We start from the raw sequence: 25,580 nt of genomic DNA, 5'->3' as shown, positions 1-25,580 counted from the left end.
GCCCCGCGGGCGCCGACGCCTGCAGGTGGCGGTGCGCGGCGCGGGGCTCCGCGGGCGGAGGGGGCTGCGCTGCGCCGCGCTGCAGCCCGCGGCTCCTTCGGGCGCGCCCTGCGTCGCGGGCTCGGGGATTGCAAAGGTAAGAAAAAAAGTACGTAATCCACACTGTTGAGAAAATACATAATACAGATATTTATATTCATATATATATGCGTATATTTTTATATATGTGTATTTTACATATATATCTATAAGTATGTGTGTATAAATGTAAGCCGTTGCTCAGACAAGATGCCAGTCAGCCAGCAAAAGAAAAACGAGCCGTTTCAGGTTCCTAGATGACACCGGAGAACTTAATCCTCCCTCTTCTGTTTCGTAAGTGGGARGACTGTCCCAGTGCCAGGTCCCTCCAGAGGTGGCTGCTGGCAGGCCGAAGGGGGAAGAGCGCGGCTTCGCTGCCGGGCCGCGCGCCCGCCGTGGTGGAGTGCCCGGAGCTGGCTCCCCGCACGGCCGGCTCTGGAAACTCAGCTGTGCAGCCAAGGGCTGGGAGGTCCGCGGTCTTCTGCAGAAATAGTAAGCTATGCAAATCATAGGGATCCCTATCACAGATGTCACTGATTATTCTTCTGGGATGTAATTCATATCCAGGAGAATACGTAGCTCCTTGCAGTGCTTGACCAGGTGTGAAATAATACGCTTAGACACATGCCTAACCACCACCAGACCTTACAGGGGACATTGTGCTCACAGACAGGCTGAYGCAGTTCAGGGAACTGTTCAGTGAAAAAAAAATACCAGAAGACAAAATAAGTAATATCCTTATTTTGAACTTTTGGACTAATTTACCACTCATTTATTTTAAGTATTCTACTTAATGTCTCTAAATGTGAGTTGTTAATTAGGTATTTGTGGTGAATTTGGGTTTGTGAGATAGCCTTGTGATGGAGCTGATTTCATTGAGTTAACAAGCTAGTTGGGGTAGCTGAGTCTGTTTGTTGTTGTAAGCCTGCTCCTGCAGAGGCAATGAAGCAACATTTCCGTTAGCGCTGGGAAATTCAAGGATAGCATGAAGCTTAATAAAGTGCAACAGGATTACAGTTCGCTCAGAGTGAGTGATTCTATTATGCCTTGGTTAGACGTGTACTATTACTCACTTCAACTGTAGCAATCAGCTTTTAATACAAATTGTTTGTAGTTACGTGTCACTCATTTTATGCATTTTGGGGGTTTGGGGGTTTTGTACTATCACTGTTATATACTATTTTTTTCCTTTTATATTTTATGTTTTTACAACACTATAAAAACAACTGAACTTTAATTGAAGGTTTCTCAGGTCTTTTCTTAGGTGCTTCCATTTTAATGACTTTAACAATCATTAACTTTGCTTTAAACTCAAGTTTGGAAGTGGTAATGAAGGAAAAAATAGCAATGTTGCCGCTATATTTTACAAAGCTTTATCAAAACTGACTTAAGTTTCCTCTCTCTACATAGTGCCTAAGAAACCTTTTTTCCCCAGGTTGTGTATTCACTTCAACCGTAAGTTGTATACTCATTTAACTAGCAAGTGACTTAACAAAATAGATTTCCTGACTGACAGAATTTGCTCAGTTGATACTTGCCTTCTATTGCAAGGGGAGGACTAGGAGACCCCCCAGGGATCCATTCCAGATCTGTATTCCTGGGCCAGGATCCCACGGRTTAGGCACAGGGGGGAAGATTTTTCAGATGTTTTGGTGCAAACACAATTGCTTCCTCAGGGAGAAATTTGGCATGTGGTTCTTTAGACAACTGTGCTTGCGTAAGCAGCCCCCTGCCACCTTCTGAGTTGTACTAATACATTTGTGGGACTGGTGGTGAGCTGCATCAGGGAGCTGACAGGTTCAAGAGAGCCTTTTCTTCTTTGGCTCTTGATTACTTTTAATTCTGATTCGTTGTGTTGGGTGGTTCTGCAAACGGCTGCCAGTGGCATGGGAGGAGGGAGCAGGAGGTAAGAGCTGTTTCTGCAAGCGTTGCTGCTACTGAAAGAATTGCGTATCAAACTGTGGCTTGTAGTAGATGTGGTTATGGTTGTTGCTTGAAAAACGTTCTTGAAAACCCAGATATCTTAATGCAGTTATTAGCATGCAGTTACCTGATTATATACCAAAGAACGGGTTCTGTACTTTTACAGATGCAGTTCTGAGTTTTCACCTAATGAATTTGTCAGTGATGTCTACTTATATATTTGTATAACTTCAGGTGATATTTTCTGTACTATTCTCCATTGCAACATAAGGATTTTTAAAGCTTCTTTTTCTGGAAGGTGGAAGTAGGCATCACAAGGAAATGTGTGTTATTAATCAGATTATATTTTGCTGGATACATGGGTGCCTAAAATACTGAGAGAGATTAATTGCTTTTCCAAAAACACCTCTGAGAGGATATCTTTTAACCTAGAGAGTGAAATTGCCACCTACATGCAAYTTATTCTTTTACACATGCCTATTATGTTAAGTATACTTTGACTGTAACATAGACCTGCTGTTAAATTCTGAAAGGCAGAGCTGATTATGCAAATAGCATAGTTTTGATTTGTGCAGTGAGACTGAAAAGTCAGTGGAGCGTGAGTTTTCTGTAATGTGCTGTAACTGCTTTGAGTCTAGAAATCAGTTATGTTTGCTTTTGCATACTGTCTTAGGACTCGTTCTCATTCTTACTTGTATGCACCTTGTTTCTGTGTCATGATCCTATCGTGGCCACTCGGAAAGCGCTTGCACCACATCAACRTCTTCTGTGTAGTATGTGTGCAATTAAAGGAATGCTAGTACACTTTATTGCTCACAGAACTTGAGGAAGTAATTAATTGTTATTACAGACTTTATTGAACAGAGCAAAAATAAAGAAAAAAATCTCTAACATAAAATAAAGAACTGCATTAGAATTGAGAAAGATGTTATCCTTGCTGCTCGTGCCATGGTGAGTCACTACAATTGCAGTTTAGGTCAACTTCTGATAGCCTTGTGTAGATTTTAAAAAGCAGTGTGCACATCTTTGTTTTCATTATTCTTTCTGYGAGAAAAGGAATTTATTACCAGTAACTTTACGAAAACTAAATGCATCTTTCATAGACAGCATTGTTGCCTGTGTTAATTGACATATATCAACGTGGCTGTGGACTGTAAAACTGCAAGCTACAGCTTGCCTGCAGGCAGTAGGCTCCCAATGCCTGATATGGTGAAATTGAGAAAGATGCAATCCTTTAAAAACTGAAACCCAAGACATCCAGGCTAATCACTTTTTTTTTTTTCCCCTTCTCTGAAACTGCAGGTGCTTCCTATTTGGCTAACCAAACTTCAAAGATGATTTTGTTTTCTTCCCTAGAAGCTGTCTGCACTTAATAGTACATGGTTAGTCAAAGAGCTGTTGCCCCTAGGACTGCCAAACAATTTAGCTGATCTAGATGAAGATGTCCAGATGGAGACCTCCATTTTTCTGAAATTTTCTCTTTGGTCTTTCTTGGGCTTTTAAAGTGCTGGGCGTAACTACATGCAGGGGCAAACCATGATCTGGCACATTTCTGTCTCTCTGATGACACAGAGCTCTAGTTAGGCTCCCGAATAAAGTTCTCCAATCTGTGCACAGCCTGTGTGCTCCTCCTGTTTTGCTATATGCGCAGATCAGCATGGAGCAAGGACATTGGCCATTTCCTGCTGAATTGAAGAGGCTCATGCAGTTTTKCATCTGGAATATAGACATGAATTACCACCTTATGAAATAGCAGCTCTGTTCTCTTGTGTTAGTTCTCATTTGGCTCATCTGGGAGTCAGACTTTTTTTCAAGAGTTGTGCACCAAGTACAAAATATTTGGAGTTAAAGTCCTTCATCCTTCTGCTTTGGGAAGAAGCATTCTCAGTTTTGAGTTCTGGAGGGAGGGGTGGGTGCTGCATTTTCAGCTAAGTTGATACCTGTCTAGCACGATGCTAGATAACCGTGGTAGTACAGATCTGGATGTGTTTTATGGCATCCTGCAGAATCCAGTTGTAGTCAGGAGGCACAAACAGTATCTTTCCCTTTACCGTAAAGACAAAATGTATCACTTTGTCCATGCAAAATTGTAAGCTTTGCAGGCCCAAGAGGCAATAGATCATCACTTTGACAGCAAGATAACTTACTAAGTAGTAAGATGAGCAAGGAATTTGTGACAGACCTCTTCCTCAGTGTCTGTAGCAGMTCAGGACTGTGGAGTTGCCTTAAGGGAATGAGATAATAGATTTTATTAGAGAGTTGGAAGGAGTATAGTCATTACTAAAGTCTATCAGTTACTTTGTATACAATCTAAAAACCTTTGAAAAGTTGTTTTTCAGCTGTAATTCCCTGTTGTAGAGGCTCAGGATGTCTACAAAGCAGTTTAGTTTTCCTTTTACTTCCTTGGGACTTGCACTGCTTTTTTATGTATATTTTATATATGTGCATATAAACACGCATACACATTTATATTGTATATGTTATATTTATACATTTATATATTTTTATAAAACAATAGTTTCTGCTTGCTTTGTTTGATGGAATAATGAACTGAGACAGCAGTAGATGAAGCAGTCATTAGTGTTTGCTTTTATTCAATGTCACCTGTTTTTACTGCAGAATTTTTGGACTAACTTTTTTTCCCCCCTTTTTAGTATTCTGTTGTAAGATCACTTTATTGGCTTTGGTATGAATGCTGTCTTAGGATGTTACGTAAATGACAGAAGAGTGAACAGCTACATGTAGCAGCTGTCTCTGTTATATGACTGGGATATGTTATGGACATGTCTCCATATTTGTATGCTCCAGGAAGCAGATTTACAGGTTGATACAAAATGTAAGCTCAAGTAAGTCCATTTAATTCAATAGAGAAAAAAATAATGTAAAAAAAAAAATGCATCAGATAGGACTCTTAGAAAACTTTTGTATATCAAACTATTTTCATTAACTGTGCTGCTTATCACAAGAATCTATGAGGTTACTGTGAAWTATTGTTATTGAATGCTTTTTGAATGGTAAGTACAATCGTTGCTGCTGGAGGATCATCATGACAGTGTCCATAAATAATGGTAATGAACTGCCTTAGACCATTCATGGGTATTTAATTAGAACGTATATTATTATTTTAACTCAGTTACATTATTTACAGAGACCTAATTTGTCACCCTTCCCTCTCTGGCTCTCCTTAAGTTATATGTGTGGTCTAAGAGAAATATGGAATTACGAATCTTCTATCACTAGATGAGAGCTGGCCTGTGCTTGTCAAAAGAAATGTTTCTTCTGGTCTTGACATTTGGTCTTCTGAAGTAACAGCGTGCCTCATGTTTTTAAGCCTCTGTTGAATTTATTTCAAGCATTAGATAAGAAAGGAGATGAAAATAGAGAAATTTCAGTTCTTGGTAACAAAGTTCCAGAAAGGGAACAAATAGAAGAAAGCACTATCTTATTGTATTTCAAAAACAAAAGGTCTTTCCTAGCTGTTGCATAGGATCTTAAAGGCAAGTTTAGGGGACAAAAACTGAGAAGATGTTTCAGCTAACAACCAGTTAACTCCTGCATACTCTTGTCTGTATAGGATCTGAAAGTAGTTTTGAAGCTGCAAATTTAACTTTCCTGATGCTCAGCAGGACCATGCTACATTCTCTCTCACTCTCTTTGTTCACAGTGGAAACACTCCCCTGTCTTTCACTCCCCTGCCACCCCCAAGCTTCCTTCCTTCCTGCAGTTTCTGGATTTGAACCAATATGGATGTGATGACTCACAGTTCCCAGATGTGAAATGCAAATGTGGGAAGTGGGGTCTTTCTCCTACCTCCCTAGAGGTTTCTTGGAGACCACGGTGCTGTTGAGTTTCTTAATCAGTGTGTTCCTCCTCCTCAAATGTTTTTTCTGCTGACCACACCATTTTGGGGACCATCACCATGTTTAATAACTCATGTATTAGAATACTCATCATATACACATCTTATCTGTTTGGTTTTGAGAGCTTCTTGAGCACCACACAACTCCTCTTGATAAAGTCAAATGACTTAAGCAAATATATTTTCCTTTTTCTTTGGTCCATTTTAACACTTACCTCCAAGTTACTGTGTTTGACAAGATTGGAGGTCTGTTGACAGAGATGCTTGTTCAGGCAACCTTTTGGCACACAGCACTTAGAAGTTTGTACGGTACGCTGTGGGCTGCTTGTCTGTGGTCTCTATCCCAGCTCTGCTCTGACCTAATTTGAAAATACTGTGATGAACTATGTGATTCCACATTATCATATGCATTACTTGTATGCTTTTCCCAAGGTGCATGGGTATTTAGATTAGTAATTCCTTCTCTTTGCATTTGTTCCTCTCCTTCAGAAGCCTCCAAAATCAGCTTTACAAGCTCGTCACCTTTACTTCCCCATAAAAGCTATTAAAAGAAAAGGGAAGAGTTGAAATAAAAAGAAAACTTCTCAAAGTCAAAATGATCTCCCTTTCAATGCATGTGTCATTTCCACCTGTCACTCCAGATGCTGCATCCAGTCTCTCAGCTATTTAGACTGAAATTTCCTGGGCCAAGGACATCATACTCAGCCTTGGCAGAAAAGGTCTGGCTCACTGTTGATGTACAATAAATAATTGGTCTTAAAATTTAGTATGATACTGAATTTGGTGGGGATATAAGTGCCCTCTTTTTCATCATAGGGGCTAACTTTCGAGTTTGTAGCCTGATCTTTTGAGTGATGTTCAAGGAATTGATTTGATATGATGTTCCAGTTTGACTGTGCTGATTTCTTCGTACTTCTCACCATTAGAAGCAGCTTTTTATTTTTTAAGAAACGTTGCATCTCTGGTAGCCCACGCTTTTAAGAATTTTGCTTTTCCATATGATGTCTTATCAGAGTGGATAGCAGACACCTTGCATCTCTTCTCACAGTGATTTTTCCATGCTGCAACATGTGCCTGCAGAATTTTCTCACTATTAAGTGCATCTCTTGGCCATCCTGCTTTCCTGCAAAACCCTCCTTAAGTTACATTTCCTTCCATGAAGGCTTTAAAGCTACACTATCTGATCAGCTTAACATAACAAACAGACAGTACTTGTTTTGGATAAAGGTGATAGGCATTTGGACAGCTTCTCCATAATGTGTCCTCTGTTTGATGACTCCTTTTTTTTCTCTCATTGCTGAAATTCTGACATAGTGCTTTATTTAAATAGTCTGAATACTCCTTGGGGCAAACTACCACAGTGTACAGCTATACCGTGATCCATGATGTTAGCAATAGCAAATCTGACAAACAAAGGTGCATTCTTTTTTTATATATATATTTATTTTTTTGGAAGGCATTTAAAAAAAAGTCCTCCTGTGGGCAGAGAGAGCATTGAGATGGAAATCAGTTCAGAAAGAGCAGTCAGCTGAGAAGAGCAGCCCTTCAGGGACTTGAAGGGACTGAATTAATACAAAAGRCCAGGTAAAAGATCCTCCACTTGAGAGAGATCAGTGCTGTGTTCGAGTAAGATCTAAGATTTTTTTTGTATAATAAGTTGTTTTCGTTGTTGAATGGAGAGTTAATATTATGTTTCCTCATCAAAAACAGTTCAGTCTGTTTCTCTGTGTCTGATAGTTGAATCACTTCTAAGACAAAATATTTAATTTAGGAAATGCAGCTGCCATGAAATACGGTTTGGTGACAGCAGAAACTGACATCGGATGAAGAACGTACTGAATGCAGCGTTGCAGCCGATGCTAGAGGCCCTCAGAGTCGTAGCAAAAATGTGCAGTTTGTGTCATTATGTACTGAAGGACCTGGCTTCCACCCTGAAAATGTGAAAATCTCAGCAGTCGAAACAGAATGTGGTTGGAGAACAATTACATTGGTTAAGTTTGTTTTTTTATTTTTGTAATTGACATGTGGCTGAGATGTAAATTGGCAGGACAACAAAGTTTCCTGACAGAGACGTCACTGCGCACAGCAGCGAAAGCCTGCTCCTCGTAGGAGCAAACACTGTATTATCATAGCACATTCGTTAATTCAACGGTGTGCAGCGCAGATCTCGAGCTCCGAACAATTGCCATGCGGTTTGCGTAGGGATCCAGGTGTGGAGTATATGTGGCAGTAGAGCATGGCAATGCAAGAGAAAAACAGAAATTTGGGGTGAAGACAGTGTTTCACCTTTTTTCTGTTTGTGGTCAGAGTTCATTCTATTARTGTCTGTTTAATTTAGCCTCAGGGAATAGCAAGTTGAAAAGAATRAATAGGATTGTTCCACACAGCTAGTTTATTCTTAATGAACTTAATGGAGTGGAGAATAATCTTACCGGTCTTCCAGGAGGTGAAACCCACACCGCATGATGCTGTCTCTTGCTATAGCGTCAATTAGAAAGGCATTAGACAGACAGTAGATACAGAGGCCCACACATGACTGATGTTAAAACGAAGCTGGTCAGTTACCAAGCTCTGACCGTGCTAAAAAGAATAGAATAGTTAAATACTTTGAATGAGAGCTCTTGCATGGCTATCTCGGGTATTTCAGCAGAGGCATTTGTAAAGGGACCCTTTTAGTGGGTAGCTTTACTGCTTTACTTGTATCTAGATGAGGAATTAAATCTTGGGAGACACTTGTAAAAACCTGGTACATGTAGCTACTCTTCAGCCAGACTCCTTGGAAATTAAAGTAGTTTTGTTGTTCTAGAGAATGTAACATGCATGTAAAGGATGWTGACAATGTATTGAAGCCTCTTGACTGGGAAAGACTAGACAGTTTGTAATGAGGGACTACATAAAAAATTGGATGGAAAAAAAAAATGGAAGAGAAAGATGTTAATGTAGTGACAAGCAAGATAATGTATGAAACAAGTAGAATGTGTTTGAGGGTGGTAGTGCAGGAGAGAAAGGAAATCTGTTAACACTTGAGGGTTAATTTTAAAAAGTTTTTTTCTTCAGGTGAATTTGGAAATTTCTAATCTTTTAAAGTTTATGAAGYACAAACTGATGTAATGTGAAATACCTACTCCAGAAGAAAAGTGATCTAAAGATGCAGGATTTGAAGTATGTCAGAAAGAACATTCATAGGCAGAATATACTAGCAACATTTTTCCATATATKAGTGTTACTTGAGAAGGACTCTTATCACAGCTGAGAGAACTCTTAGCTGAGAACAAGATATTAATTGAATTTGCCCTTTAATTTTTGTTCATCAGTTTTGACAGGGAGATTAATATTATCCTTTCATTAGGGCGGTTGTTTATGAACTCATGGCTGAACCAACTGTTCTCCGTTACATCTGTTCTTTCAGATACTCCAGATTATTCTTTCAGGTAGTTCAGAAGATGCAATTTAAATAATTGCATAAAGGTTCTCATAAAAGTTTTTCTGAGGTGGGATTTATTTCCATTATAAATAGAAGCAGCTCTTGAAAAAAATCACTCTTTCAGAGACACCTTAATTTCATCTGAAAGATTTTAAGGGGTAGCATCTTCTGTATATAGAGATAAATGTTTTTTTGGCAAAATTATTCTTGAGTTGCTTTTGTTTCTCTTGTCATGTAATCCATGTAATAAGCAGTTTAAAATGTAACTGATTCTACCRAAAGGATTATTGATAATGAGATCTAGTTAAAGGAAATTACAAGGTTGGCTGGAATAACAGGATAAGAGGATAGCTGTTGAGTCTTCCTACTGAGGTTTCTTCGTTCCTGAGTTGAGATGCATGTGATGAGATTATGACCAGTGATACTCGTGTGACTGTCCAATCTGAATAGCTAGGAGTTGCTTTCTTCACAACTGCTCCTTGACCATTAGTGTCAAGAAGGAAGAAGAGATAGTGTGTCTAGGATTTTTTTTAACATTTTTAATGTATTTTTAATGTTTAGCTATAATTTCTGTAGTAGTACAGTACCAGACTGAAAGCTGACACCTGTTTCTGCTATTTTTCCCTCGGTTTCTTAGTCAAGTATTTGTTTTTGTAAACTAATACGGTCATTTCTGAATAGTAGTTCAAGATGCTATGATAAGTGGTCTACAGTTGGTCTGCAGGACATGTTAAGTAGTAGAATCGACATTGTTCGCTTCTGAAGTGTTTCCAGTTGAGAGTTTGCTGATAGGAGAGCCTGGATGTTTTATGAGAGTTTGGCAGGCAGAGCTGGCCCTGGTTCTAAATGCTCCACCGCTCCCATCCGCTCTAATTAGAAGGACTGAGTTTAACAGAGGGAAGAGATGGAACATTTTGATCAATTCATTTATGACTGGTTCTTAGATATGTTCTGTTTTTCTTTCCTTAGATATCATCAGTCTCTCTTTCATTTGGCTTTTCAAGTCCTTTAAAATTTCACCATTTATGTGTTCTCTTATTGTTACTGTCTAACATTTTACAAGATGATTCAATAATGTCTTGCTGCTTCATCTGCACGCTCTCCTTTTCCTCTTTGTTTTATAGCTTTCTGGCCCCTTTTAGTACATCCACTGAAGAGAAAAGCATGATACAATCTGGGAAAACTGAATTCCTGTCTTCCTACCTACTGTCTCATTATTCCTGATGTAACTTGACCTTCTCTTAAATTCCAACCGTTCCTGTTTACAATTTTTCTGCCAGAGGCACCCATGGGTTCTGTGTTGTGGAGCTGGCTCTCACTTACCTTCTCCTGTGCTTTTTATGCGTTTAGCCAATCCCTTGCTTTTTTGCGGTGAGCTATTTTTCCAAGTGTTCTTTCCAGTTGTATCTCCATAAACTCCTTAAATGTGAACAGTGTCATGTTTGTCAGACAAACCATTTTAATATTCTGCTTGATAGTTCTGTGCATGAGAGGATACAAGCTGAGGAGCTTTATAGGAACACTAAAGATGAAAATGAAAGTTAATTTTGAGAGAATGAAAATAGTTGAAAATCTGCAAAGCAGATACATAACTATTTGTAATGATATATATATATTTTTGTTTCACTTATCAAAACAAAACATTATCTATGAAGACAGATAGCTTTTATCCTAAAATTGAGAAACTTTCTGGCTGCCGTAAGCATTAGCAGCAATATGATGTGTAAGTAGCATAGAAGGTTCCTGCAATGTTTCCTGCAAGTGGTGTAATCAAGCAGCTGCACCAAAATTCACTTTGCGGTGGGAACTTCAGAGGCACCTTTCTCAAAGCTTTAAGCTTTTAAATAAGCTGTTTAGCAAGGATCTTGTTGAAATACAGATGCTTGATGAGGCAGAATGGAAGACTGAACATGAAGAATGTGCTGATCTGCTCAAGACATGTCAGTTGTTCTTTAACTTAGCGTGTAGTTTACTTTGTGCAGAATTTCTGCAAGACAAACTGTGAACAGATTCATGTTTTTGCCATGTCTGTGCAGTCAAATAGGTTCTTCCGGGTCAGATTTCTTTTTTTTTTAATGGCAAACAAAGTTTTTCTCTGGCCTCCATGTTTCCTTGTCTTTCATTATAGCATTTGATGTTTCCTTCCCAGTTTACTAGTAGTAGCATTTCTCTGTTGTTAGTTTCTGAAGCTTTCCTCTCTCTTTTAAAAAATATATGTAGAGGACAACAGAGGGCATGKGTTCCAGTTTTGTTCTTTAGGCAGATATGATTCTAACCAATCCTAGGCTGGTTAGAGAGTTTAGAGTTTCCTGATAGTCTTACCAAAATAATTAACAATTGCTCAGCAGTGGACTGTTTATATAAATCATTTGACTTGCTACTAAAACACAGAGATATCTAGAGTGAACAGTTCTACCTTTATAATGTCATGTGTTGGTAGTGCATGTAACAGAAGGAGAAAAGTATTAGATATTTTTTAGGCAAATAGAATACAAATTACCCAGTTAGATTTGGCCAAGACATGAGAGCTCATACCATTATTTTCATTATCTTTCATATGAAAAATGGTATGATGTTTTTAATAAAATAAACAATTGCAATCTTAGTTTTTTCTCCTTCAAAATGTGGCACTTTATAAGTTTTCTATAAACCCATACATGTCAGCCTACTTCTCTGCACATTTTGTCATCTCCGACTTAGAAGGAAGACTGTTGTCTCTGTTACTGCTTCACATAGCATCTAGGATTTTATTCCATTTTCCATACATTTATGTTTGAGATTTAAACCTTCTTTCTCAGCACTGACCAGCTTTCAGCCTGAGATGTTATTGCCACAAGTACGGCAGCTGCTGTGTGAATCAAAATCGTCCATGTTGAGGATAGAAAAGTTACTGTTAGATGACTTGTCTGTCCCCTGTATCAGTGTATCTGCTCTCAATATTCTGTTTTCTCCAGTGTAGCGTTAAGTAATGGCAGCGACAATATTTTTAGCACTTTCTAAAGGAATCTGGTGACTGGAGAGACCCACWTTTCAGAACACCTGTCCTGCTGGTCACACCTGCTAACTCAGTTARTATATTCTAACCTGTTCCTTCTCTTAAGAAATATCCTTGCTATTACATTTAAATGCACATACAAGAAACGATAATCATACTCTTTCTGGTCAGTACAAATCTTGTGGTTGTTATTGTGCAGAGATACCCTACAGTCTCTGCCATGCTTTACTCTGCAAGGAGACAAGATCGTTAGCCCACGAGCAGTTTGGTGTGAGAGCAAGCTCAGATGCTCTGTGTCAGTGCAGCCCTTTCTTCTGTATTTGACCCTTCAGGAGGCTGCATGAAACCCTGGCTCTGTTGACATCTGTGGCAAAACTCCCAGCAGGGCAAAAACTCTTCCTTTGGCCTAGTAAGAGCCAATGGAGATGACCATTTTAGTTGTGGTATGGAGTTGTGCTGCAGCCAGTTCATCTACTCAATAAAGCTAATTCTCTGAATTTTAACATTCTCTAGGGAAGAACTTGTTTTTTAGATGATGTATGTCAGGCCAGCATACATAGCATGTATTKTCTCATGTGATCTGTGTCTTAAAGGAAGCCTTATTAACTTCAGTCATTCATATCGGGAAGGCAGTCTTATCTAGCCAGGTTCTTTTCAGTGCCACATCCACACACCAGCCTACTCTGAGACAGGCATGCTGACATGTGACTCTCTTTTGTCATCGTATTTTATTAGAAAGTGTTGGAAACATCATCAGTGTCATTCTTTAAAGCTAGACTAGAAAAAACAACGATTCAGAACAGCAGAGTAAGCTTGCCTAATGCTGATGAACCCTTCCATAGCTGGAGCTGTTGTATAAGGAGTGATAATTTTAACGTGGGCTTCTCTTCCGCAAGTAGAGCCCCTCACCCTGAATCTGTAAAATGGGCRTGTTTGACTTATTAGTGAAAGAGATTTTTAAGGAGCAGGAATTCAATAATGATAATCAGAAGGGGAAATAGGAGCTAGTTAACACTGTCCAGAATGTCTCTAACTGCAATTTAAACATAAGAAGCTGGTTAAATTCCTACATTAAATAGGGTTAATGCTGAAAGAAGAGATGACAGAGTGGTTGGAAGCATGTGATGACTTTTTAATGTTCTAAAATACTTACCAAGTGCCCACAACTACAGACTGGTGATTTAGAGATAAATGAATTGTCACTGGTTCTGATGAATATTTTAGAAACTTAATTCTAAGCATTTCAGCATTTTTTTTTGACAGAAGTTGAGCCATTTGTTTAATTTCATGGAAGGCTGCTTTATGCTGACTTACCTAGTATAAGCAGTATGATAGTAAAGTTAAAAGTATTTAAACTGTGTGGAAAGATAACTATTGCCAAGTGTAAATGACTGATTCAAAGCTTTGAATGTCTGCATGAAATGTATTTCGAAGCTAATTGAATGATGCTCTGAAGTTCGTATCATGGAGTCTTAAAGGAATGTGTTATTGGTAGGTAGTAATTACGGAGTCAAAGCTGGTGGAAGGAGGGAGGAAAGAAAACTGTTGAGATAAACTTTTGTCTTAGGAAACCTCAGTGCAATTCTTACCGACTTTAACAGGAGTTAGGTGAATGCACCTAAAGTAAACATTTGCCTTCACTACAGACAYATTCAGGTGGATTTTTAGGTTAATACAAAAACTCACAGAATATACAACATGAGATGTTTTTAAACTGACATGTTTCTGCTACTCTAGCAGAGCAGAAGGTGGATTGGAGGTCACTAGGACAATCTCTAAAGCATTCAGACAGTACAGGCAAATATGCAAAAGTTGTATTCAGTGGTGTTAGAAATAAACTCAATATATGACAGCAAGTGATGTTAAGGAAGTATAGTAAATAGCACTTAAATAAGATCAACACTTCAACATTTAGCGAAAAAACAAGCCTGTGCTCATCTGGGCAGAGAGGAAYTTTTTTGAAACTGAAGCTGATGCTATTTCCTGAGGRTTGGTTAAAGCTGTTCATATAAAAGAGCTATAGTCCCCTGATACCTGTACASTGATTATTTTTTGTCTTCATACCTTGGGTTATAAATTGCTTCTAAGCATGAAGGAAAATAGGAAACCAYAAGCATTTATAATGTAATATTAATTAATATTATTATAATTTCCTAAGCATAGGAAAACATTTACGGGACTGTGGTGAGACTATGACTTATTTTAGCATTTCTAGGAGGCTTTGAGGCTCAGTTTAGGCCTATAATGGCTTCTGAAAACACAAAGGAATTTAGTCCATTATAACTTCGTGGGATATGAAAAACTTTATATGTATTGAATGCATATGTATTATATAATATATATATTTGACTCTTTCAAGCGCTTATTCATGTTCATGCTGTACATGATACTGTGCTCAATCATAGTTGAGTAGCTTTATGTAGAGTAGAAGTACATCGAAGTATACCTTTGTGTGTATGCGTACACACATGTGTATATATATGGATTCCTAGAAATCTCATTTTTATTTTATAGATGTTATATTTTACAAATTCAGCTGTATGGTTCTGACTTCTTTTCAAGATCCTTAATTTTAGGAGACCAATAAAACTTGTTCATAATTTTTAATTTTACACATTTTTAATTATGCATTTTTCTATGCAGCAAATTATGTAGTGAATGAGTGATATAAGAAGYAATATGTCTTAAGGAATCATTTTAGTTACTGTATTGACTGGTGTTGTCTTATACAGAGATATATTCATTGATGTATACTTTATGGCCTTATTATTTTTGCTTTTCTTAGGGTAATTGGGATCTGTCCAGTTACTTCTCAGAAGTACCTAGCCCCATAAAGCTATATTCATCAGTGCTTACTGTTGAAAGCCCCTTTCAAGAAACAGCGAGCTTACTTTTTTTTGTTCTTAAACTCTTCTTTTCCTCTATTTAAAGAGTCCCTTCCATTGTTGGGAATTACAATGATCTACCTTTGTATATACAATATTTATATGTTATCATTTTAAAAGGGAAAATTAATAGAGACTGAAATAATAATGAGGTTATCATAATTTCACAAGTTTTGTGGTTTCAGCTGTAAGCCTGCTCAGGAAAATAATGATCAAGGTGTCAGCTTGGTATGGTATGGTGAATATTGTCCATTAGAGTAGCACATGCAGCACTAAGTAGCCTAATAGATTTGTTTTGAATCATAAGCTTGTGTGAATGAAAGGAAATAACCTGCCTTGCCTTTTCATGCCTGATTAGTTTTTGCAAACAAATCCTGCATATTGAAGGAAAAGAAAATGGACTGACGCTAACAGCAGCCCTAGAACATCAGATAAACAAAGATAATCTTCTGGATAACTTGTTCTGTAGGTAGAGAATTTGTTTCCTAAAATAGTCATCTCACTTCCCTTTAGAAAAGCAATTTTGTATGATTCTCATCTTGAAAACTAATAGTGAAAAGTATTTTTCCCTGTAAATTCTTATAAACCTGAGAATGCTACTCAGGCTCTATACACTTAAAGAACAGGAAAGGAAGGTGTCTTTGTTTAAAGTGCAGATTCTTATTTTACTAAAACCCGGCAGGGAACCTCAGGGACATTATAAACCAAAGGAATTGTTCATAACTAGAATAAGATCCTTCCATAAAAAGGAAGGACTGAAAGGATGACAACTGCAAAAGAGCTCAAAATACAAGCATGTCTTCTGAAAGTGCATCACTGAGATTTCTAAGTGAGGGTATATGACTTTCCTGTGGTCCTCTCTTGCTTCCTCTGCTGCCCCTGTGTTTAGGAGTACATCAGAGCGGGATGGCAGCTCTCCTGCSCTGCCACACAGACTCAAGGCAGGGCCACCCCACTGGGGCCATGCGCTGGAACCAGGGTCCATCCGTGCAGATTCCTTATCTGAGCTGAGATACGGAGAGAGCTGATGGCAATTGCAACTTTTGAGTGGCTGTTGGTACTTTTCTTTCAGGTCAGCAGGGGAAGTTGTGCGTCTGTGCCGTTCAGGGCACTTCTCTCTGTCCCTGCGGATTTGCAGTGTTGATGCCTGGGCTCTCACGCAGCGCTTGATAGCATCCTCATTTTCCCTTGAGGGACCAGGAGAGCACTTGTGTTGTATCTCCTTTGCTAGATTGTCTCCAGCTAACCTAAAGASAGATGGATGTTTGGATCGTTACCGCCAAAGCGGAATCTGATGTACATCAATAAAAGCAAGGGAGAGTAATAGTTTTCATTGACTGACTACAAGATGGTCTGAGAAAAAACTCCCTCTTCCCACATGTTCARTGACAACTTTGTAGTGCTGTTCTTTCTCATGGCAACATTTTCCTGAAGATGGAAAAATTAATACATCAAGTGTGGGAGAACTGTCAGCCAAAGACTGCTTTAAATAGAAAGCTTTTTCAGCATTTCCAAACAATTATGATCATATGTTAATATTTGTTTAAAGATAAAATGGGATGTTAATAAGTGCCTGATCTAGAGGAGTGCATTTATGATTCCTTGAACCACTAGGGACGACTCAGAAAATGATTGGAATATCACATACTTAAAAGTTCAACTATAAATGATAAATGTTTGACAAAATGGGTAATCATCATTAACGATACCTTTTAAAATCAAAAGTAACAATGTAATTGTAAATCGATAAACATAAGTAATTCTGTTTAAAGAAAAAAAAAAACCTTCCACAACTATTACCTACCCACTATATGCCTTAGCTGCAGAATTTAGAAGAATGATTAGTATCTGAAAGAATTCTGACATTAACTTTTAACTATAACTAATAACTTACAACTAACAAGCAGATACCTCGCCAGCAACACATCACCACAAAAAGTGCCAAAATGTTGTAGAAGAGTTTTATGTATTGTATTTATTGGACAGTTAGGAGCAATCATTTCCTCCACAAAAAGATTTCCTGATTCTAACCTATTCAGCTGTTCTAATTTGCAGAAGAGAAAGAAAGATGTTAAACTATAGATAGTGATTATTAATGCTCGCTCTAGCAGTTTAGTTGTTGGTTTCCAGTTAGTCAATTGGGAGAGACCTTCTTTCAGTCAGGATATGTGTTTTACAGAAGTTACGTTACCACAGAATAATCTTGTTAAGAGGGTGCGTGCTGGCAGGCGCAGGGCTCCGTTCAGTACCAACCATGTGCTCAAGCAAAGYAGTTTAGCCCTCTTGTTTTCATTGCAGTAAAAAATGAAACTGCGAGCACCACAATTGTTAGTTTAAAAATCTTTCAGGGTGTCAATCAAAAATGCACGTTTCCAGGCGGACTTGATATGGAGTGGGCCAAAAAGTGTGTAAGTGGGCGAAGTAGGAAAAAACTGTGTGCACAGAAGTTTTTTTGTGTTGCTTTGTGACCTTCCTGCAAAAAAAGTTCCTTCACATTAATTACCCTCTGTAGTTAACCTGCACTATTTAAGGACTAACCTAGCCATTCCGGTGGCTTTAGAAACTACTTTAAAGGGTCGCAAGACTTTCATTATAATTCGCTTATCCTTTTGCTGTAGACCCCTTCCAGTCAGGCTGTTGGTTTTCTGTTCGCCCCTTACGCTGGTTTCCAGAGAAAAGGGGAGCGCTTCTGACGCGGCAGGCAGCCCCGTGTGCTTCTGAGCCGTTTGGTTCGGTGATTCCGGGGAAGTCTCGCAAGCGGAGGAGACGGTGCGGCAGAGGAGCGCTACGGGTGGCCAGCCCGGCTGCCCCCTTCCCTCCGTGGGGAGGGGGCTAATGGGCCTTGGGCCCTTCTGCAGCCTCTTTCAACTCAAAGTATTTCCTGTTGTAGATAACGGAGTTTTTTCAGCTCCCACCCCTCTTCTGCACTGACTCGCTCATCCACGTGCCCATCTGACACCTCTCTTTCCTACTAGCTTTTTAACATCCCTTCACTTTCCATAYTGCTTTTCCTGTTCCCACATCTGCCCTGACCAGTTTGTCCTCTAAAACAACCATATCCCCGCTACACACAAACTTAAGCAAATCAAGAGCGTTTCCCACTCAACATCCTGAGTGACCTGTTAATAAACTATGCTCTCATACCATTCATCATCTCTGTCTTGATACGTTTTGGGTGATGGGCAGGTTTTACTAGATGGTCGTATGATGCCTAGCGCACGGACACCCGCTTCCTGATTTGAAATCTTGGAAGTACTCTGCTACTAGAATACAAATAGGTTGTTAATGTTGCTTATTATTTGATATCATAGGGAAGCCCTTCCTTAAAAGATASAAAAGAGATTAAAGTTTTGCAGAGTAGTATATTCAAGTTTATCCAGGTATAGTTTACGTGAAAAACTGAAACTAGGGTGAAGCACTTATTAGAACCTGCCTAAATAAGCTTCTGGTTTACCAGTAATAGAATAGATAGCAATTAGAAGTTGAGTTGATTTTATTATTATTATTTGTTTGTTTATTTTGGTTTGAATACAATTCACTAAGTGAGCTTTCAGATAAGTGATTCATTTTTATTAACCATTTATAGCATTACTGCAGAAATACTGTTATTTGTGGAACCCTGAAGCTGATTGTATGCCTTGCTTAGCTAGATGGATATCATCCTCAAAATTACTGGATAATAAAAAGAGAATTTTAGTGGGCTAGTCTAATGTGCTGTGATGTTTACCAGTCTCGGAAAAGCATAAAATCTGGTTTTATCTATTAGAGATTGGTCAGAGACATTTTTAAACGGAGAAGGCGGCTGGTGTTACAGGACAACAGCTTTGAGGTGCTTACTGGAGTTATTTTTATATAGGACTGTAGAGTTGGAAAGGATCTCTTAGGTCATTTTTAGATAAGTAAAAGTCATAATCATAGGATTRTTGATAAATAGCCTCTGATGAAATCAAAACAAGCTGTTCTTTTTCAGTTAAATAACTCACCCAGGATGCAGAATGAGACCGCTCATTTCTTTACTGGAGAAGATAGATTAGAAATATTATTTGAATCCCAAGAGCTTTACAGAATTAAAGAATTTCTTTCCCATGTGTGAAAGAATAACTTGGAGTTTAGCTGGCTGCTAGCCTTCTGACTCTAATGCATACCATGGTATGCAATTGCCAGGGAAATGTAGCAAAGAGGGGGATGGGGGTGTGCGAAAAAGAGATGTTTCCTAATAATCTAGTTGCTAGAAGCATCTGCAGCTGTCAGAATCTTTGATGCTCATATCAGATACCAAACATCCCATTTAAAGATGTGCACTACTGTATTTGATGACAGACTGAAAATGACTGAAGGGGCTGGCAAGCCTCTGAAGAAGACAYGTTTAGTGAGGAACAGATCTCTGATGGCATGGAATTAGAGGTTACCATCTTATGGTAAGATGATAATGGTTTATTYCATGTTCTGTCAGTTTTTGTCTTCCTTTTAACATGCTGCTTGATTTAAGCTCATTCTACTGCAGGTTTATGTAATATAGATAAAGTCCATCCTTGATCCTTCAAGACCCCCTAAAGAAATTAACTCTTTCAAGATAGATTGAACATTTAATTTCATACATGTCCTATGATGCTACTCATTCTGTCATTCTGTGCCCTTTTTGTTCTTTCCATGGTTATCTGTCTTTTCTTCTGTATCTTATTAAAYACTCGGCAGTTAGAGAAAAGGAAACAAAAAACAAGAGAAGTTTGAACTAGATTAATATGAATGAATGTAGGAGATGCCTACAAATAGTTAAGGCTTGATCAGAAAAATCTTAAGGACAAGAAAAGTAAAACTGTTCTAGAGCTATGTGAATATGGTAAATACGCACAATTCCGTAGCCTTTCACTGTAACATTAATGTTTTTGTTTTTCACAGCTATGCTTAGGCTGCCCTGTGCTTGTTCTTCATGAACATTCRTTTAGACAAATCTTCACAAAGTGACTTTCAAAGCTGTGTATGTTGCTGTTCACAAGAAATGCAATTTGAATTCATTTGTATGAATTAACCTGTTCCAGGAGCATGTTCTGGCATTCTGGATACAGAGACTGTCACAAGTTTCTCGGGCCTAGAACCGAAAGAAGGTCTCAACCTTTCTTCACAGCAAAGGTAGCAAATGGCATGTACAGTTTATTCATATTTATAAATTTAAATCATACATTGATCCCGAAAGAAAAATTTCGAAATCTGTTTCCTCCTCAATCTTGTCTCATGCACATTTCTCTATTATTTGTCAGGTAACAATACATGTTGAATTCTTTGCTCATTTATATTGGTATTTATTTGGAATAACTCCTTTGGACTATATTACATAGTCTTTTTTTTTTTACACAGCTCTAAAAGGAATTGCAAAGGCGTCTTAATGCACAGATGCTTTAAGGTTACTTGTGTGTACCCCCTAGGGTAGTGGAAAGAAATGGAAAGTAGCCGGGCTAAGAGCTGGTGTCAGTCCAGGGGCAGTACGCTCCTGCTGTGGGGCAGCTGTGATACAGGTCTGGCCCTGAGTCTGTTTTTCYGTCTGAAGTCTCCTCTTACTAGGACCTGAGCATTTTTCATAATGGAAGTCTTAACCTGCACCAGAAAGCATCAGGAAGGATGCAACACAAGAGAGCAGACCAGGGTAAGTTTGGGAAGGGATGGTGGCTGCTGTTCAAACAAGGGGCGTGCTTTCAGGCTGTTTGGTGGCTTCATTTGGAGAGGCCACGATCTGTGCTATCTGCAGTACAGTGCGTACTGCAGAAGTGTATACTAGAGAGGTGCAACAAGAAGGGTCGTTACCCGTCTCTGAGTTCAGTGACTAGGGCGGGTGCGGTGCTCCCTGAAGAGAACATGAAGTCAAGGAGATGGAGCTCGCGCTGACCTATGGTAGGAGGGCTGGGTGGCCTATTGCTGTGTTTGCCACGCGTTTCCTAGGATAAGATTGTTTTCAGTTGCTTGCAACTTCACTAAATGTTTGCCATTCATATGTACATCGGCAGACAGAGTTCTGTGAAAATGATAGCAAATGATTATGTAACCAAATGCTGAATCTGTGCTTACTTAACCTAATCTGTAGCCAAATTTTTCCCAAGTATGCTAACGTGCAGCTAAGGGTCCCGAATCTTGCCTGAAACTTGCTTGGGGAACTGGGCCAGAGGCCTCAGCTYAGGTCCTGGCACTCTACCTATTGCTTTATGTATGTAAAATTAGTCAGGACTCCATATTTAGAGACTATTAATTCCTCTGAAAAATTTTTATGTATAATTCCACTTTACTATTACATGTATAATAGAACAGAGTTATTGCTATCCCCTTCAGACATTTCTGTACCATGCTCTCCACCCTTAATAATCAGAATTTGAAATGCAATTTTCATTGCCTTAAGATGAATTAGTGAAATATATTGCTCAGATCCAGAGTGAGAAGTCATGCCTTGCCAAGGTACTACAAAAGTGCTATAGAGGTATATCTGAATTGCTTAGCACCCTTCGTATGTATCTCACACTTAGGCAAACTCCACTAGACTGCATTAATTTTAACTGTCAGTAAAACTTAGAACAAAATGATTGCAACTTTATCAGTTCACTGTTCTATTCAGGTAGCTGTCATGGATTTTTCATGAGCTATTCAGCTATTCAGGCATTTAAACTTAGCATATTAAAATTGCAGTGATACAATAAATTTACCTTTGAGCCTCTTATGTTAGTCCAAAGTGCGGTAGCTGCCTTGTGCAGAGCAATGTTCCTTTCTCTGCTTGTTCAAATGAGTTTGTCTGGAAGATATTGTACTAGGAGACTTCATTGCTTTATCAGGGTATAATCTATTTTTGCCACTTCGTGCTAGAATGGTTTTCAGGTGTTCTCCAGCTAGGTTAGAAGCAGACACCCACAGAAGTGTTGAATATTGTTTCCTAGCCAAGTGGAAAAGGGTGTGGTTATTTACATCAAATTGTGCTGCTTGAAGGTCTAGTCATTCACTGATCCGGAATGAAAAATCACGTAACCATAGCGTTAGTCATCCAATAACTGGTCAATCTAATATTTGCACATATTTAATAGGATTGGCACTATATAGAAAGGGATATATAGTTGCCACTATCTGTTAAAAATAATCATTCATTAGTTCATGTCAGCTTAGTCCAAATGTAACACGAACCCTGCAAAATTGTCTGTCATATGGATTCAACAGATGGCAAGAGGTATGGTGTGCTCACAAATTTGCAGTGCCTAATGGAAGGCAGATACAGAATGTAAGTAATTCAATGGCAAGTCCATGCATGTGTCTCCTCTATCGTATGCTTGGCATCCTCTAACTTTTAGCTGCATGCATTTTCAACCTCCTTAATGCTCTTTTTATGTTGATTTCATGAATAATTCTATACTTGCCTACACAAATGGTTTCTTATCTTATTGGGTTAGCCAATCTGTTTTAACCATTTTTGATCTTTTACCCTTACACCCTCACAAGGGAAGTGTGTGTGTGTGTGTGTGTGTTGGAGACTGTTTCAGAATGTAGCAGGAAAGGAGACTGTGGGCACACGCTGGTCTGTGTGTTGCTTTGTCCTAAAACAAATAGGTAAGGTGAAAAATTAACTGTACAGTTCAAGCAAGAATGTAAATGCATTCCCTCCTTCTGGGGAGGTCAGTGGTGTTCTTTGGTTCATGTGGCTGTTTGCTGAGGCTGCTTAGAAAGCTCTATCAGCTGCATAGGTTTTACCCTATTTTAGTAAATTGTACTGTATTTTAGAAAGTCATGTCAGAAGAGCAAAATCTGTCAGTACTGGTCTTCATTCCACAGTTTTTATTGATCTTTTAGATAACCTGAGCCCTAGTAACTGAGTACTTAGAGGAGAAGACTTGAAATTGCAAACTCAGTTGTATCTCAGTTGCTTCATGTTTTTTCTAATCAGTTGTAGGAATGAACTTGTAAAGACTGCATCCAACTTGACCCTTTAAACTTGCTTAGAAGCATTTACAACTGAGATACTGGGTCTGGTGGCTGCTTACAAAAAAGCTCTGATAATCCCAGCTGTGAATTCTTCTTTGATCCTTGTGAGCTGCTATGACCATTACTATATAATCCAAACTGCACCCGTGTCAGATGGCCTTTTTAAGATGTAGTCTCTTCCTTCTATAAACTGTGACATATTTATATAATCAGAGAGACTGGAGCAATGTGTATCTGTCCAAAGAGCTACGGAAGTGACAAGCGAAACAGATTATTAGAGGTATTCTTTATCATACCTGAGCTGCCTTGTAGTTCATTAGAGCATGTTATATATTGTATTAGTATTCATTTCAAGGTGCAGGGAAGATCCCTATTGTGCTAGGCTCCATAAACACAGAGGATAATACAGACCTTGGAAAATGTTTTTTTAAAAGTTTAAGTTAAAAAGAAAAGGATGTTTGTGACATTCAAGAAGGAGAATAATAGATTGCATTAGTGCATGTTCTAATGCTTGTAGTGGGCRTAACTTAGGGCTCTGAATCATTGAAAATCTTTATAAAAATATTTACTTATAAATACCAGCAAAGCCTATTATACAGAAGAGATAAAATAGGACAGTACTTTTTCTTTCCRTATAGTAGACAGTATTTCTGACCTYGAGTAAAATGAGTGACAGCTAACCAGCTGACTAGAATGTAGGTGATAATAAATGATACTTGAAGTATATACAGAAAACTGGAATAGATATTCTGTGGTAGCTTCATTAATTTGTGTAACTGGATGGCAGTATCATATAGTTTTGGCATCTTCAGTGAGTATTTTTCAAAGACAGTATTTCAAACACCCTTACCTYAAATCACTTCTTGAAAATGTTGACAAGCACACATTTTGTAGTAAGATTATAAATAGTTCCCTTCACTGTTTTTTTTCAGTTGGCAGTTCAGGTGCCGCATGCTACAACATGATAATTGGCTTTTGAACTTAATTTCTGTCTTAGACAACACCACTTGTTTTATTTTTTATTTATTTTTTTTTCTGTTTTAACATTTATTGACTGACTTGCTTTAGTATATAGGGCTTTGTTGTGGCCTGTGTGATCAGCTGYAAGGCTCAGGCTTTGAAAGCCAAGCAGGTAGATTAGGATAATGCTTCTTATCCTTTCTAAATCAAAAAAACTACAAAACCTTTTAAAGAGAGTCCACTGATCCTCTTGCATGGTGGTGTTACAAGCTATCATTTACAACCTAATAAAAACGAAGTTAAGCTTTCAAATGTGGTTATTTTGTTGCTGTTGTTCTTCCTATTTTCTCCCACTTTGTTCACTTTTAAGCTTGGCAGTATGTAWGTGGTTTCTTAAAATAATTTTATAATGGTTTTGTGATGCAACTTTTGATCTCYTGGGGAATGTAGCTGATGAATACTTCTCAAAGATACTCCTGCAGTAACTCTGAGGGTCAGTGCTGTGGTGCCTTGTTGGATTGGGCCAGGGAGACTCTGGGCTTTGCAGAGCCAATTATGGAGCAGCACCTGACAGAGCAGCTTTGGCAGCTGCAAAGGCATGTTATGAGCCATGCACCTGCTTTTTTGAGTTGCATCTTTGTGTRGTTCTGCACTCCTCTTATATGCTGTATCAGGTAACATTTTCTGGGAAGTCTGTGGTTCTTGTTAGTGTGAGTGTTTCATGTTCAGTATCTGTCATATTATGTAATATAGAGGCTATTTTAGGTTTTTCCCCTAATTGAAAGACATAACAGGTTTATTTCACATAAATATTTGCTTCATTCAAGGAATGGGTTCTGTCTGATGATGGCTAAAACATGGTCTAAATCCCGCTGGTGACCATGACATGATTAGTGGAGCTACTCAAACATTTGCAACAGATCCTCATACAGGGTCCAATGGGTGCGACTTGGTCTCCTGTGAGTGTCCTGCACCACTCTGCTTGTATATAGAGCTCGTGTTGAGGTATGGCCTGGATGCAGACACTACACTGACTGGTTTAAACGGATGGAAGGAGGGAGAGCTGCAACCTTCAGTGAATTGTCCATGCTCAGAAACTTGTCTTTCCAGATTACAGACTTCATTCAGCGTTTTGCTTGTAAGAATAATGACGTGATTTCCTTTTCCACAGTGGATGCGCAGCTCTGCTCTAATTTTGCAAGGAATATTCACTCTCATACAAAGGGGAAAATTGTATTCCCCCAAACAACACTAAGAGCTGTGTACAAGGAAGTATAGTTATTTCTAAGGAAAATTCTTTGCAACTCAAGATAAAATTCAAGCCAAACTACACTGAAGTTAAAGGAGCTGCAGTGGTTGATACCAGCAAAGAATGTGACTAAAATGTATGTTCTATCACATTTATGGGTAAAARGGTTATCATGAGCTAGAGTGTAACTGCTGGGAAAATTATTCAGGAATAAATGATGCCAGATACTGGGTAGGTTTTGGTGACACTGTCTTGCCTCT

At 38.6% G+C, this 25,580-nt stretch overlaps 1 protein-coding gene across 1 annotated transcript in view; it reads left to right on the top strand.

Annotated features, from left to right (window-relative positions):
* Positions 1-92: 92 nt before the first annotated feature.
* The window catches only part of SLC16A12 (solute carrier family 16 member 12), a 37,795-nt gene continuing 12,307 nt past the window's right edge, over positions 93-25,580 (top strand). The window contains exon 1 of the mRNA XM_085324756.1: positions 93-136. The gene's annotated coding sequence lies outside the window, so the exon portion shown is untranslated. The remainder of the gene's footprint in view (positions 137-25,580) is intronic.

This window comes from Rhea americana, unplaced genomic scaffold, assembly GCF_003343005.1.
Source record: "Rhea americana isolate MKP2758 unplaced genomic scaffold, rheAme1 scaffold_93, whole genome shotgun sequence".
NCBI classification, from domain to species: domain Eukaryota; kingdom Metazoa; phylum Chordata; class Aves; order Rheiformes; family Rheidae; genus Rhea; species Rhea americana.
Note: the sequence above shows the minus strand (reverse complement) of the source record. Positions and strands in the feature narration are given on the sequence as shown.